General features: G+C 42.1%; 2 non-coding genes across 2 annotated transcripts; one reads left to right on the top strand and one right to left on the bottom strand.

The window, feature by feature from the left end:
* Positions 1-7,138: 7,138 nt before the first annotated feature.
* On the bottom strand, positions 7,139-7,211 carry Trnaa-agc (transfer RNA alanine (anticodon AGC)). Its single transcript has one exon. It is a non-coding gene; the product is annotated as a tRNA-Ala (tRNA).
* Positions 7,212-7,387: 176 nt separating this feature from the next.
* On the top strand, positions 7,388-7,460 carry Trnaa-agc (transfer RNA alanine (anticodon AGC)). The gene has a single exon. It is a non-coding gene; the product is annotated as a tRNA-Ala (tRNA).
* The last annotated feature ends 4,402 nt before the right edge of the window (positions 7,461-11,862 follow it).

The raw sequence follows: 11,862 nt of genomic DNA, 5'->3' as shown, positions 1-11,862 counted from the left end.
GCCCTAACTACAAGCGTTAAGAATAACTCAAGTTAGTTATACGAAGGTCATTCCATAAGTCATGGCAACTGAGGCGTATCTTGCAATAATGCGACAAGATGGGAGTTATACGGCATGCAGTAAAGCGATAATGCAGTGTGTATCTGAATGCCAAGATAAAATAGGGGTCCAGCTCAGGAGGCCACAGCAAAGGTTCAAATGAAACACAAGCATTGGAACTCTGTGTAAATTTGTTGCGCACGAGTACAAACGGAACAAAAATGAATCAGAATCAAAAATGCCCTTCAAAATAGTCTCCCATAGTACCCACACACCTACACAGCGTTCCCAACGACGGAGAAAGCGTCGAATGCCACTATTATTGCCATTAATGTGCGCCGCTTGTCGCCGAAATGCGGTGAGGATATCCGCCCTGTTTGCAAAGCGCCTCTTACTCAATGGTTTCTTCAGTTGTGTAACGAGGTCGAGGTCGCATGGACTGACGTCTGGTGAGTAGGGTGGGCGGGAGAGGATTTCGCACCCCCACCGCTGTACACAATTATTGATGACGCCTGCAGTGTTGGCTGTACGTTATCATGGACTACGATAGCATTATCCAGCAGAGGTGCACGTTTTCACCGAAGTGTTCGTCGCACATGGTACAGCAGAAAGTTGCGATAGTATTGGGTATTGACAGGGTGGCCGTTCCAAACAGTGTCACAGTCCAGAATACTGTGGCTGTCATACACCAGAATGAGCATGACCTTCTTGGGTGATACCCTGCCACCCACAGCTGTTCGTAGTTCTGCATTTCTGCCAGTTAAAAAGGCAATTTTCACTTATGCTCGCTGTTCTGCTCTGTTTGCATCCATCTTGTAGCGCGGCCAAGCTCACAATGAATGTTTCAGGTGCTGGTATCTAGCCATCCTCGCATGTTGTCGCAATCTGTCGGTTGATTTCTGTATATTTTGACGAGGGCTTTCAAATCCATTTGATTGATGAAGCCATCCATTTTTAAGGTATGTGACCATTCAGGCGTGGCATATAGTAATTACATGGAAACGTCTTTGTCGCTAAATACTTTATTCATGACAAGTTTCGAGTAATTAACATCAGATAACTGTGGAAAATTTACACGAAAGACAAAACAGAAGATCTTATATATACACGCTTATTTAACCTCTATTTTGGGCAAATTTTTTGCCACAGTCAAATGATGATGATTACTCGATGAGCGTCATAAATAAAGTATTTAGCGATCAAGAAGTTTCCATGGAATTACTACGTGCCACCTGTGGAATGACACTTGCATTATGTACTCCGAGTATTTCGAAATGCCGAAAGTGTGGAACATGGGACCGAAAATTTCTGCTAACTTGCCTCACAATAGTATTAATTCACGATTAAAGTGGCAACATATAGTGCGAAACGGGCTATTAGCACGAAATGGGTGTGTAGTACCTACTACTGGCGTGATGGTTAAAATGGCTCTGAGCACTATGGGACTTAACATCTGAAGTCATCAGTTTAGGTTTTCCGTGATTACCCTAAATCGCTCCAGGTAAATGCCGGGATGGTTCCTTTGAAAGAGCACGGCCGACTTCCTTCCCTGTCCTTCCCTAATACGATGAGACCGATGACCTCACTGTTTGGTCTCTTCCCCCAAACAGTCCAGTCCAGTCTGAGGTCATCAGTCCCCTAGTACTTAGAACTACTTAAACCTAACTAACCTAAGGACATGACACACATCCATGCCCGAGGCAGGATTCGAAACTGCGACGTAGCGGTAGCGCGGTTCCAGACCGAAGCGCCTAGAACCGCTCGGCCACTCCGGCCGGCCTACTGGCGTGATGATCTAAGCAACGTTCGTTATTTTCGTGGGTATACAGGCTTACAATTCTTTAGGTGATGAAGCCGTTTTCGAGAAAGTACTAAAGAATTCAACTGCAATACGAGTAAGCCGCTAACTCATTACATGATTCTGAGTGCAGAAGGTGACTTACTCGCAAAATTGCAGCCCGACGGGGCACAATAACATAATGAAACTTCTGTCTACCCATGTTTTAAAAATTTCTTTGAGGGTAATTACTTATTACGATAAGGTTACGGACAGACATCAACTGACTTATGACAAACCGTCCTGTGTGCATCAGTGCAGTTGTTTCAAATATGCCGCATCCAACACGCTGTGGAGTGTACGATATGTATGGAATCCAGACTACTTCTATAGGAACACCGTAAATAAATATTTTCTGTGTATTAGGTTGCGCAGTCCATTAAGACCCTCCTATTGACTTTGCTGATTTCTCTGGCTATTTCCTGCATGTGCAGCAATCTTCTTCACATTGGGTGATAAAAGTCTACATGCTTTCCGAAATACGAGCGTTTTCTGTTATACCTAAAACCTTAAGCAATTTATTAAACAGTTTTAACACTGGTCTACTCTTTTGTAATATTTGTAACCTTTAGCTTTCGTTCGAAGCAGATCTGTAAATATTTGTGTTTTTTTTTTGTATTTTATGTTGTTTGTTTAAAACTCGATAAATAAACGATGTGCCCGTATCGTTTACACGCCGTGGTTTCAAAAAAGCAAAATTATGCCATCACAATATAAATTTCATTTTATGAGCAGAATGGTCTTTAATCAGCGATCATCGGCCAGTGAAAATAACTACATAAGTGTTACTACGTAAGTTACGTGTGTAGTTCCTAGTTTTCAAATATACCTCTCTCTCTCTCTCTCTCTCTCTCTCTCTCTCTCTCTCTCTCTCACACACACACACACACACACACACACACATGCGAGCGCGCCCTCTGTTTTTAACGGATGAAACAGTGCACAGTATCTCATACTTCCATTACTGTACTTTATCCAGTATTCTGTGCAGATCTCCTGCCAGTCCGCGGAGTATCGCGGATGTCTGTCGCTAATTTTAAATTTTCGTCCAGTTAAAAGTTTCGTCGCGGTTTTCAAAGACTAACCCTGTACGACTTCACTGCGGTCTACGTACGAGGCCAAACCATAGCCTCAGCAGAGGTTATTTCGGATTTCTGCTGACAGTCCAGCCACACGTGCTGCTATGCTTACAATAAGGAGCGAGGGTGAGGAATCACATGTTGGCTGCAAGACGCGGCCAAAGCGTCGGAATCGCGCGTGGACGCTCTCTCTGGCTCTGCCATCCAACTAGGAATGAGATACCTACTCTCATCCCTCCTAATTGCTACAGGACTTCGTTCTGCTGGAAAACGAATCTTCCATAACCACCCTGACTGGTTAGTGGCCCGTCTTTCTACCCTTAGCGCGCCCAGTTGTATACAGTAATGGGAGAATATAATTATCTGATAATAATTTTAAAATTCACTCTTTTGTCTCAGACGCAAACTCTGTATGTTTACATTCGTGACTATTCTGAAAATTACTTCTGACTCTCGGCACAATTCCGTACATAAACTAAAAAAGACCTGGTACGTATTAAGGTGTGTGTGTGTGTGTGTGTGTGTGTGTGTGTGTGCGTGTGTTAACTACTACCGGGTTAATGCTGAAATCGCAATTTATGCTATTTAAATAGCATTACAGCTTTTCGTAGGGCAGTTTGAGTGTCGTCAGTAATTGGAACGTCAGAGTAAATCAGTATTTCCTACTTACGCACAAACACTTAGTGTGCCGAAACATGCCATTCACCGTCTCCATTTCCCACTGACATAAAGTGCTACACATCAACAACTCAGCTTAATAACTGTGCTCTTTACTACTTGCCGTCTACATCGATTTGTATAACAGTCACATGTGCTGAAATAATGCCCTTATTTTACGTAATTCAGAGTTTCTACTAGTGTTTGATTTGACGCACATACACAGCTAATTAAATGACATACAGGTTTCTACTTATCTGATACGTGCCAATAAAGTAGCTGTGATACTTAACCATTAGCATAACAAGCAATTAATATATCTGAATACTCTATGTATCAGTTACCTTTAACTTCATCAAACTGAAAGTCTTAGATTCGAAGAACAACTTGCGAAGTATGCACTGAACTTCCAACCTCTCGCTCAATAAGTGCATAGTGTAGAATCCACAACGCTAAATTCGTAATACTGGTCTCCTATTTGTTTAGTTTACTTTTGAAAAAATTCAGTATCTTCCTTCCGTTTTCTTTCTGATGTAACATTGTACCTACTATTTAAAAGGTAAAATTAATTTTTCTCATGGATCTTCTGAAATAATTTAATTAATGTCGCATTCGGAATTCAGTATTTCGACCAAATTATGCTACTAAAATGGTGGGACTTCTGTTTATTAATAGGTGATCAAGACTGTTGTCGTATCCATTCTCCTTCGTCTCGTCCACTGCAACAAGGTCACTGATATTACTGAAAGCGAAAAAAATCCCTAATTCTTTTAGGATTATCTTCTCATTAGTCACAAACTCAGAACCATATTAAATTTAGCGGGCGACCGAGAGATATACTATATCGAAAAGCGCATTCCCTTTACTTCGTCCAGCATGCTTTGTTATTTTAAGTGTGCCTGCGCCATGTTGATGACAAAAGAATACTTGCGTGATACAGCGTAGTGTGTACCAATGGAAATGGAAAAATAGAGACAGTGAAACCCGGAACTTACATAGGAGGAGTCAGAAAGATAGGTACATGCTTCTAGGCTTGATAGCAGGCCTATTGGCAATTCTGAGCAAAAAAGCTTCAAATGAACTTATGCCCTTTCTTAACTGTACCCGACATACAGTTGTGCGAATACACGCAAAGTGACATTAGTCTGCGTAGCGTTGTCTTTACTGGCCATTTCGTACGCCTGTACGTCCAGCGTCACAATGCCTCACTGAAACATAACCTGGGAGTTCGACTGGTTGCCATGAGGTCATTTCTTGGCCGCTGAGGTCACCAAATCCTGCTACATTAGATTACTGTTTGTCGTGTTGGCTTAAGACCGGAGCCTGCAAGAGCAGAGTGGACACAAAGAAGAAACCTCTCGCTCGGATTGATCATGCTTGTACTCAAGTAAAGGAGCGTACTAATGAGCTGCAATCAGTAACACAGCAGCTGTCTACAAGAGGTGAAAAATGCACTGCAATTGGCAGCTGACTGTCTGAACATCTTTTGTGAGGAAATGTAAACAATTAAACAAAACATTAGGTCGCAGTTGCAATCACCTACATTTGTCCTGTTCCCCATTGTTTTCATTAGTTTCCTCGGAGACTTAAGTACAGGACATACGTTCATACGACTTTTTTTGTTCAGAATCTTCAATACTACCGCCCCTCAAAGAGTGTACCTTTCCTCCTGACTCACCCTAATACAGCCTACAGCGAACAACAGCGAGGTGACTCGCTGGCTGGACAGACAGATCAGTATTGTCACAGGCTTTGGACTTCTCCCTTTACTAGCGAAATTTTCGTGATGAACATTTTCTCCATCACCAAGATTCGAGCTTACTTCTTCTGGATAGTGCGCCGACGCGCTAATAAGCGTTAGCGATCTCGGCTACGGAGGTTGCTTCAAGTGACAAACTCAGAAAAAAGGATCAATGCAGCAACTTCCACGCTGCTCCTTTAACCACTCTGCTGGTCATCACGTTTTGATGTTTCCGACGGATATAGCAAAAGAACTCTTTCAAGCTAAATACATTCCCTTATCATAAGGAAATCGTGGTGAAGTCCCTCGAACTCGAATAAATCCAAATGACATAGTAGCAAGCTTAAAAAAATACTAAAGAATAAAAATCACCCCCTAAAAAATTAAAGCTAATAACATACTTATAAAAACAATTCTAGTATATTCCGCCAAAAAATCAAAGTAAAACCGCCTGCATCATACTCCTTATGAAACCCTGAAACTAATTCAGGCTCCCCTTCAGCAAAGTCAAAAGGAGTTCGGTTAGTTACAGCTAAACAAAAAGCAATACAAACTGAGGCTAAAGGAAAAGATATAATAATAAATCAGTGATAAAGATGGTAACTCATAAAATCAAATATATTCAAACTACCAGTTAAAATAATTGAAGATAATAAAATCAAGGTTAGTCTAACGTCACATGAAATGGTCTGAGCAACAGAACCTAAATAACCTATCCAAGAATAATCTGAATTTGAAGATCAATTATCACAGTATAAATACCTAGTCTAGTACAACATAAGAAAAATAAAAACCCATACGAAAAGGAAAACATGTACGTCAAATAGGGAAAAATTACCCAAACAGCCAAAGAAATTATTACATTGAAAACGGGGGAAAAATAATAAGGCAAAAAATTAGATAGAATAGGAATGGGCTGCTCCCTACAAATTAACTTAATAGCATCACTAAAAGGTTGAGGAATACCAAAAAATCCTACCTTATTTGGACCTTTACGAATTTGGATATAACCTAAAACCGCACGCTCAAATAACGTTAAAAAAAAGCCACACTAACTAAAACACAAATAACAAAAAAAGAAGAAAATTCAAAGCAAATGTAAATAAATCATAAAATATCAATACTACTTGTAGAAAAAATCTACATAAATGAATTCAAAATTAAACGCATTGATCTGTCAAAATAGTAATAAATTAATGACAATCAATAATAAAAATTTTTTTACCCTCATGGTCCTTTCGTACTAATTTGAGTAACCAGTTTTTGGACAGAAACTGACCTGGCTCGCGCTTGTCTGTACTCAGATCATGTAAGAATTTAAAGGCCGAACAGTCCTAATTACTAGCCTCCTCCACCCAAAATTTTTCTCAATCGAACATCGAAGCCGCAGTCTGGTTTGACGATATGAGCTTTCGGAAACCATTACGCTGTTATCTCTAAGGTAACTTAATTTATGATCATAAATTATGGATCAAAATAATAAACGTAAATCAATGATATAATAATCAACAATTTATTTATTCTTCATGTCACCCCACCAAAACACTATCATCAAATATAGAAAGGTCAACAAAAAGCTATATGAAATGTTAAGTTCTATAGGATCTTCTCGTCCTGGAGATAATTTCAAGCCTTTTGACTTAAAAGCTTAATTCAAAAATTTTTTTAAAAGACAGTTGATTTCTCGTCAATTCATTCATGCCAACCACTAATTAAGAGACTAATGATAATGCTACCTTTCCACGGTCAAAATATTGCGGCTCATTTTTTTTCAAAAATCATATCTGGAGGCGCCGGGTATCGATCCCGGTACCTCTCACATGCTAAGCGAGCGCTCTACCATCTGAGCTACGCCCCCAGCTGATTGAGATTTTCTGGTAACACAAACTGTGTGTGCGTGGCCGAGGTTTCGCTGGCACGCATGGAGGCAGAGTGGCCGACTGGGTGGGGAGACAGGTGGGCGTGGTCGGGCTGGCACCCAGGGCGCTGGCCTGGAAGCGAGTGTACGATGTCGAAGCACAAACTCTCGTGTCTGGGGGCGTAGCTCAGATGGTAGAGCGCTCGCTTAGCATGTGAGAGGTACCGGGATCGATACCCGGCGCCTCCAGTAGCTGTTTTGTTGACTGTTACAACTTTGTGTGGTGGTGTGATGCTATACAGATTAATAGTTTCCGTAACAAATAGATTGTTTCTTTGACAGTAGTTCTTCGGTCTTATAGGAAGGCGGATAGTGACGCATGTGTTTAGACGGAATAGCGCACCCGAAACCTCTAGGCTGAGCCACTTTCAAACGGTCGTGATTATTTTGTTACAAAATTACAGAAACATCTTCTCCCATGGCGCTAGAAGAAACAGTGAAATACTGGGGAGCATGAGCTTTAAACGGCTACAAGGCACAGGACCCGAGTAACATAGATGATCCACAGAAAATTTGCGAAAACTCGTTACCGTCCATGAAAGTGTCAAAAACATGCTGTTTGCATAGTTTAACGTTTGAAAAGATTTATTTCATCAATGAAATTCACAAGTTCAACATACAAATAAAATTTATAATAATGTATCTGTTACCCTAATTTATGTAATTTTGGCGTTTTTATTTCAGGGTAAATGATGGACTCTGGCTGCGCAACAAATTTTTCCCTCTGTTCAGAGGATACAAACGTAATTTATAACTCATAATTCCCTTTTAGCGTCGTCAGCGGTAAGGGAAAACAATCCCAGCTGCCTCGACAAATATACTGTTGGTAACGAAGTTGGTAAGACACTAATCTTCCAAAAAGGTGAGACCAATACTGACAGATGTTTTTGAATTTCTGAAAATCAGATAGGAGAGTTTCTAAACTGTGAACAAGTGCTCCTAGTAGACCGACGGAAAATATCACAACACCAAAAAATAATTAATGTACAGCAATGAAATTTCGGGAACACATTTTTCTACGTAATATAATTGAGTGATTCACATTGTAAGATCGCATTTTAATGTTGGTGCGAGATAAGCCATTGGAAATGTGAAATGCTGGCACATTAGTAACCGGTGTAACCGCCAGAATGTTGAATGCGAGCATGCAGATGTGTATGCATTGCATCGTACACGTGCCGGATGTCAGTTTGTGAGGCAGTGTTCCGTGCCCGTTGCTCTTGGCCGGTGATACAGCGACGGTTAATGCTATTTGTGGACGGTGGTTCAGTTGTCGTCCAATGGTGTCCCAAATATACTCGACTGGAGACAGATCTGGTAACCGAGAAGGCCAAGGCAACATGTCGACATTCTGCAGAGCATCTTGCGTTAAAACAGTGGGCGAGCGTTATCCAGTTGGAAAACAATACCTGGAGTGCTGTTTATGAACAGTATCACAAGAAGTCGAGTTGCCAGGCTGACGCACACATTTCCAGTCAGGAAGTGTGGGGTAACCATGAGAGTGCTGCTGTCACACACGATCGTGCCTTCGACCACAACTCCAGTTGTAGTCCAGTGTGCCTACCACGCAGACAGGCCCTCTACTGGCCTCTCCGTCTAACCAACACTCGGCCATCACTGAAGTAGACCTAATTTTCATCAGAAAACATAACAGACCTCCACCCTGCCATCCAATGAGCTCGCATTGGGCACCCACGTAGTCGCAAATGGCGGTGGTTTGTGGTCAGCGGAATGCACGTTACAAGGCGTCTGGCTCAGAGCTACTTTCAAGTAACCAAAATGTAACAGTCCGGTGTGCCACTGTGTGCCAACTGCTACTCAAATTGCTGCTGCAGACGCAGTACGATGCGCCCGACTCATAAGCTAAACACAATGGTCTTTCCTCTCGGTAGCGCCACGTGGCCGTCTAGAGACCTGCCTTCTAGCGACCGTACATTCTGGTGACCTCCGCTGCCAGCAATCGTGTACAGCGGCTACATTCCTGCTAAGTCTTTCTGCAATGTCGTACGGGGTGTTCAAAAAGCCCCTCCGCAGTGCCGTATGATTGTTAGCCGCGCGTGCCGTATGCCGAAGTGAATATACCGAAATGAAACTCAGTGAAACACAAGTTCTTAATTTATTGAATATTCAGTTTTACTTACAAATTTTCGCATTAAATGTTGAAAGAATCTCTCTCCCCCCCCCCCCCCTCCCCCCGTTGTTGAATACACAATTCAATTCGTCTAATCATGTTTCCAAACACAAGCTGTAACATTTCTTCTATAGCAGAAGCAGTGAAACTAGATATTACAGTTTTCAATTCATCGATAGATTTTGGACAGTTGTTATAGAAAGTTGCTTTCGCTGCACCCCAGAAGAAAATTTCAGGTGGTGTTAGGTCAGGCGATCGTGGAGGTCAAGGTCCCTGTGAAATTATGCGATCACCAAAAACATCAGCAAGCAGTCACATCGAAACGCGAGTTGTATGCGCGGTTGCACCATCTTGTTGAAAATAACCATTCACTATTTCACTTAACACAAGTTCTCCTATGAATAGGTACAGAATATCACTGCAGTATCGTTTTGCATTTATTGTTTCGTTAAAAAATGTGGGACCCACAATCCGACGTCTAGAAATTGTAATCCAGACTCCTATTTTCACAGAATGAAGTGGTTCCTCATGAATACACAATGGATTTGCAGTACTCCAGATACGAGATATCTGCAAGTTCGTGTACCCGGATCAATAAAACCACGCCTCACCAATGAAAAACGCTTCATTAAGAATATCCCTTCCATTCTGTTCAACGAAATTTTTGAACCATTGACAATAATGCAGTCTCTTGCCATGATCAGTATTTTCCAGTTTTTGGCTGGTTCAAATGGCTCTGAGGACTATGGGACTTAACATCTGAGGTTATCAGTCCCCTAGAACTTAGAACTACATAAACCTAACTAACCTAAGGACATCACACACATCCATGCCCGAGGCAGGATTCGAACCTGCGACCTTAGCTGTCACGCGCTTCCAGACTGAAGCGCCTAGAACCGCTCGGCCACAGCGGGCCGGCTTTCAGTTCTTGCAGGACTGTCACTTTGTATGGGAAAAGTTCTAATTTTTTCCTTTCAGCTATGTGGGCCGTTCCGACAGTAACACCGATTTTCTGGGCCAGTTTTCTCACTGCCTTGTTCGGACTCATGGACATTTTATCGGAAATATCGAGTAGTTTATCCTCAGACAAAACGCTAGGACGACCACTTCTCGGTGCACCTGCCACTGAACCCGTACTTCGAAATTTGTTAATCAAATCTCACACAGTATCGCGATGTGGGAGTGTTGTCTCCGGGAAAACTGAATTAAATGTTTGACGAACTGAAACTCTGTATTTACCGCCAGCTTTGAACACTTGTTCGTCTAAAAACACACGTTCTTCAATGGTTAGCATTTTAACAGTGACAAAAACGAAACAAACGAACAAAGGAACTAAACTTAAACGTTCACGTCAACACGCTCGACACACACCAACGATACTATTGACGCTGGCTGAGAAACGAAACAGTGGAATGTTGGGAGAGTCCAACTGAAGGAAAGTAACCCTGGCAGGCGAACAATCATACGGCACGCGCGGCAAATAATCATACGGCACTGCGGAGAGACTTTTTGAACATCCCTGCTTCTTGTTGCCCTATTACGACCCTGTTCAGACACAGTGAGGGGTTGATATTGGCGTCTTTGTTGCTTTAAAAGCATTCCTCACTAACATCAATTCTCTAAGGTACTAATGCTCACGATCGTTACAGCGTGAATTTAAAGCAAACCTGATTTACATCTTCATAGTAGAGCTACCAGCGCCATTCTTAGGCGACTGGCGCGAAATCTGACTAGATGTCATCTGTCAGATGTAGGAACACGCCTACCAACTTTCGTTTATGCTGCACAGCTCCTTGTTAGTGTTACAATTTTTCCCTATCATTGTCGTTTGACGTCTACCATATCTGAAATAGTATTTGCAAGTTCAACATACATTATTATAAATTTCATTTGTATCTATTATTTGTATATCATTTGATTGACAACTCCTTGATGTTTTCTATTCCTGGGTTGATGTTCCTGCAAAGTCACAAGCAGCCAAGGGCGCCCGTACCCGGGGGAAAGGGTTGGGTCCTCCGCCACAGAAGAAGGAAAAAATATTGTGTAGTCAAATCTTTTTCTTTTAAGGAAGTGATTTAAAAGTCGGTATTCCGATGCTTTTTAACAGGGTCAGAACTGGAACTTTTTAGGGCTGCTTACATGCCGATATTCGTCTTCAAAACATTAAAAATACACCATGCCTGCACCAGCGCTTCTTTATGGGGTCTGGCATGGAAGGACACATGTAGTGTTAGAATGGAAGTGTAAACGTGTATGTGAGACGCACCCTCACAGCATCTCGAGAACAGCCGGCAAGGCCGGCCGCGGTGGCCGTGCGGTTCTAGGCGCTGCAGTCCGGAACCGCGTGACCGCTACGGTCGCAGGTTCGAATCCTGCCTCGGGCATGGATGTGTGTGATGTCCTTAGGTTAGTTAGGTTTAAGTAGTTCTAAGTTCTATGGGACTGATGACCTAAGATGTT

This window comes from Schistocerca serialis, chromosome 1 (genome assembly GCF_023864345.2).
Source record: "Schistocerca serialis cubense isolate TAMUIC-IGC-003099 chromosome 1, iqSchSeri2.2, whole genome shotgun sequence".
Lineage (NCBI taxonomy): Eukaryota > Metazoa > Arthropoda > Insecta > Orthoptera > Acrididae > Schistocerca > Schistocerca serialis.
The sequence above is the reverse complement of the archived record's forward strand: the minus strand, read 5'-3'. Positions and strand labels throughout refer to the sequence as shown.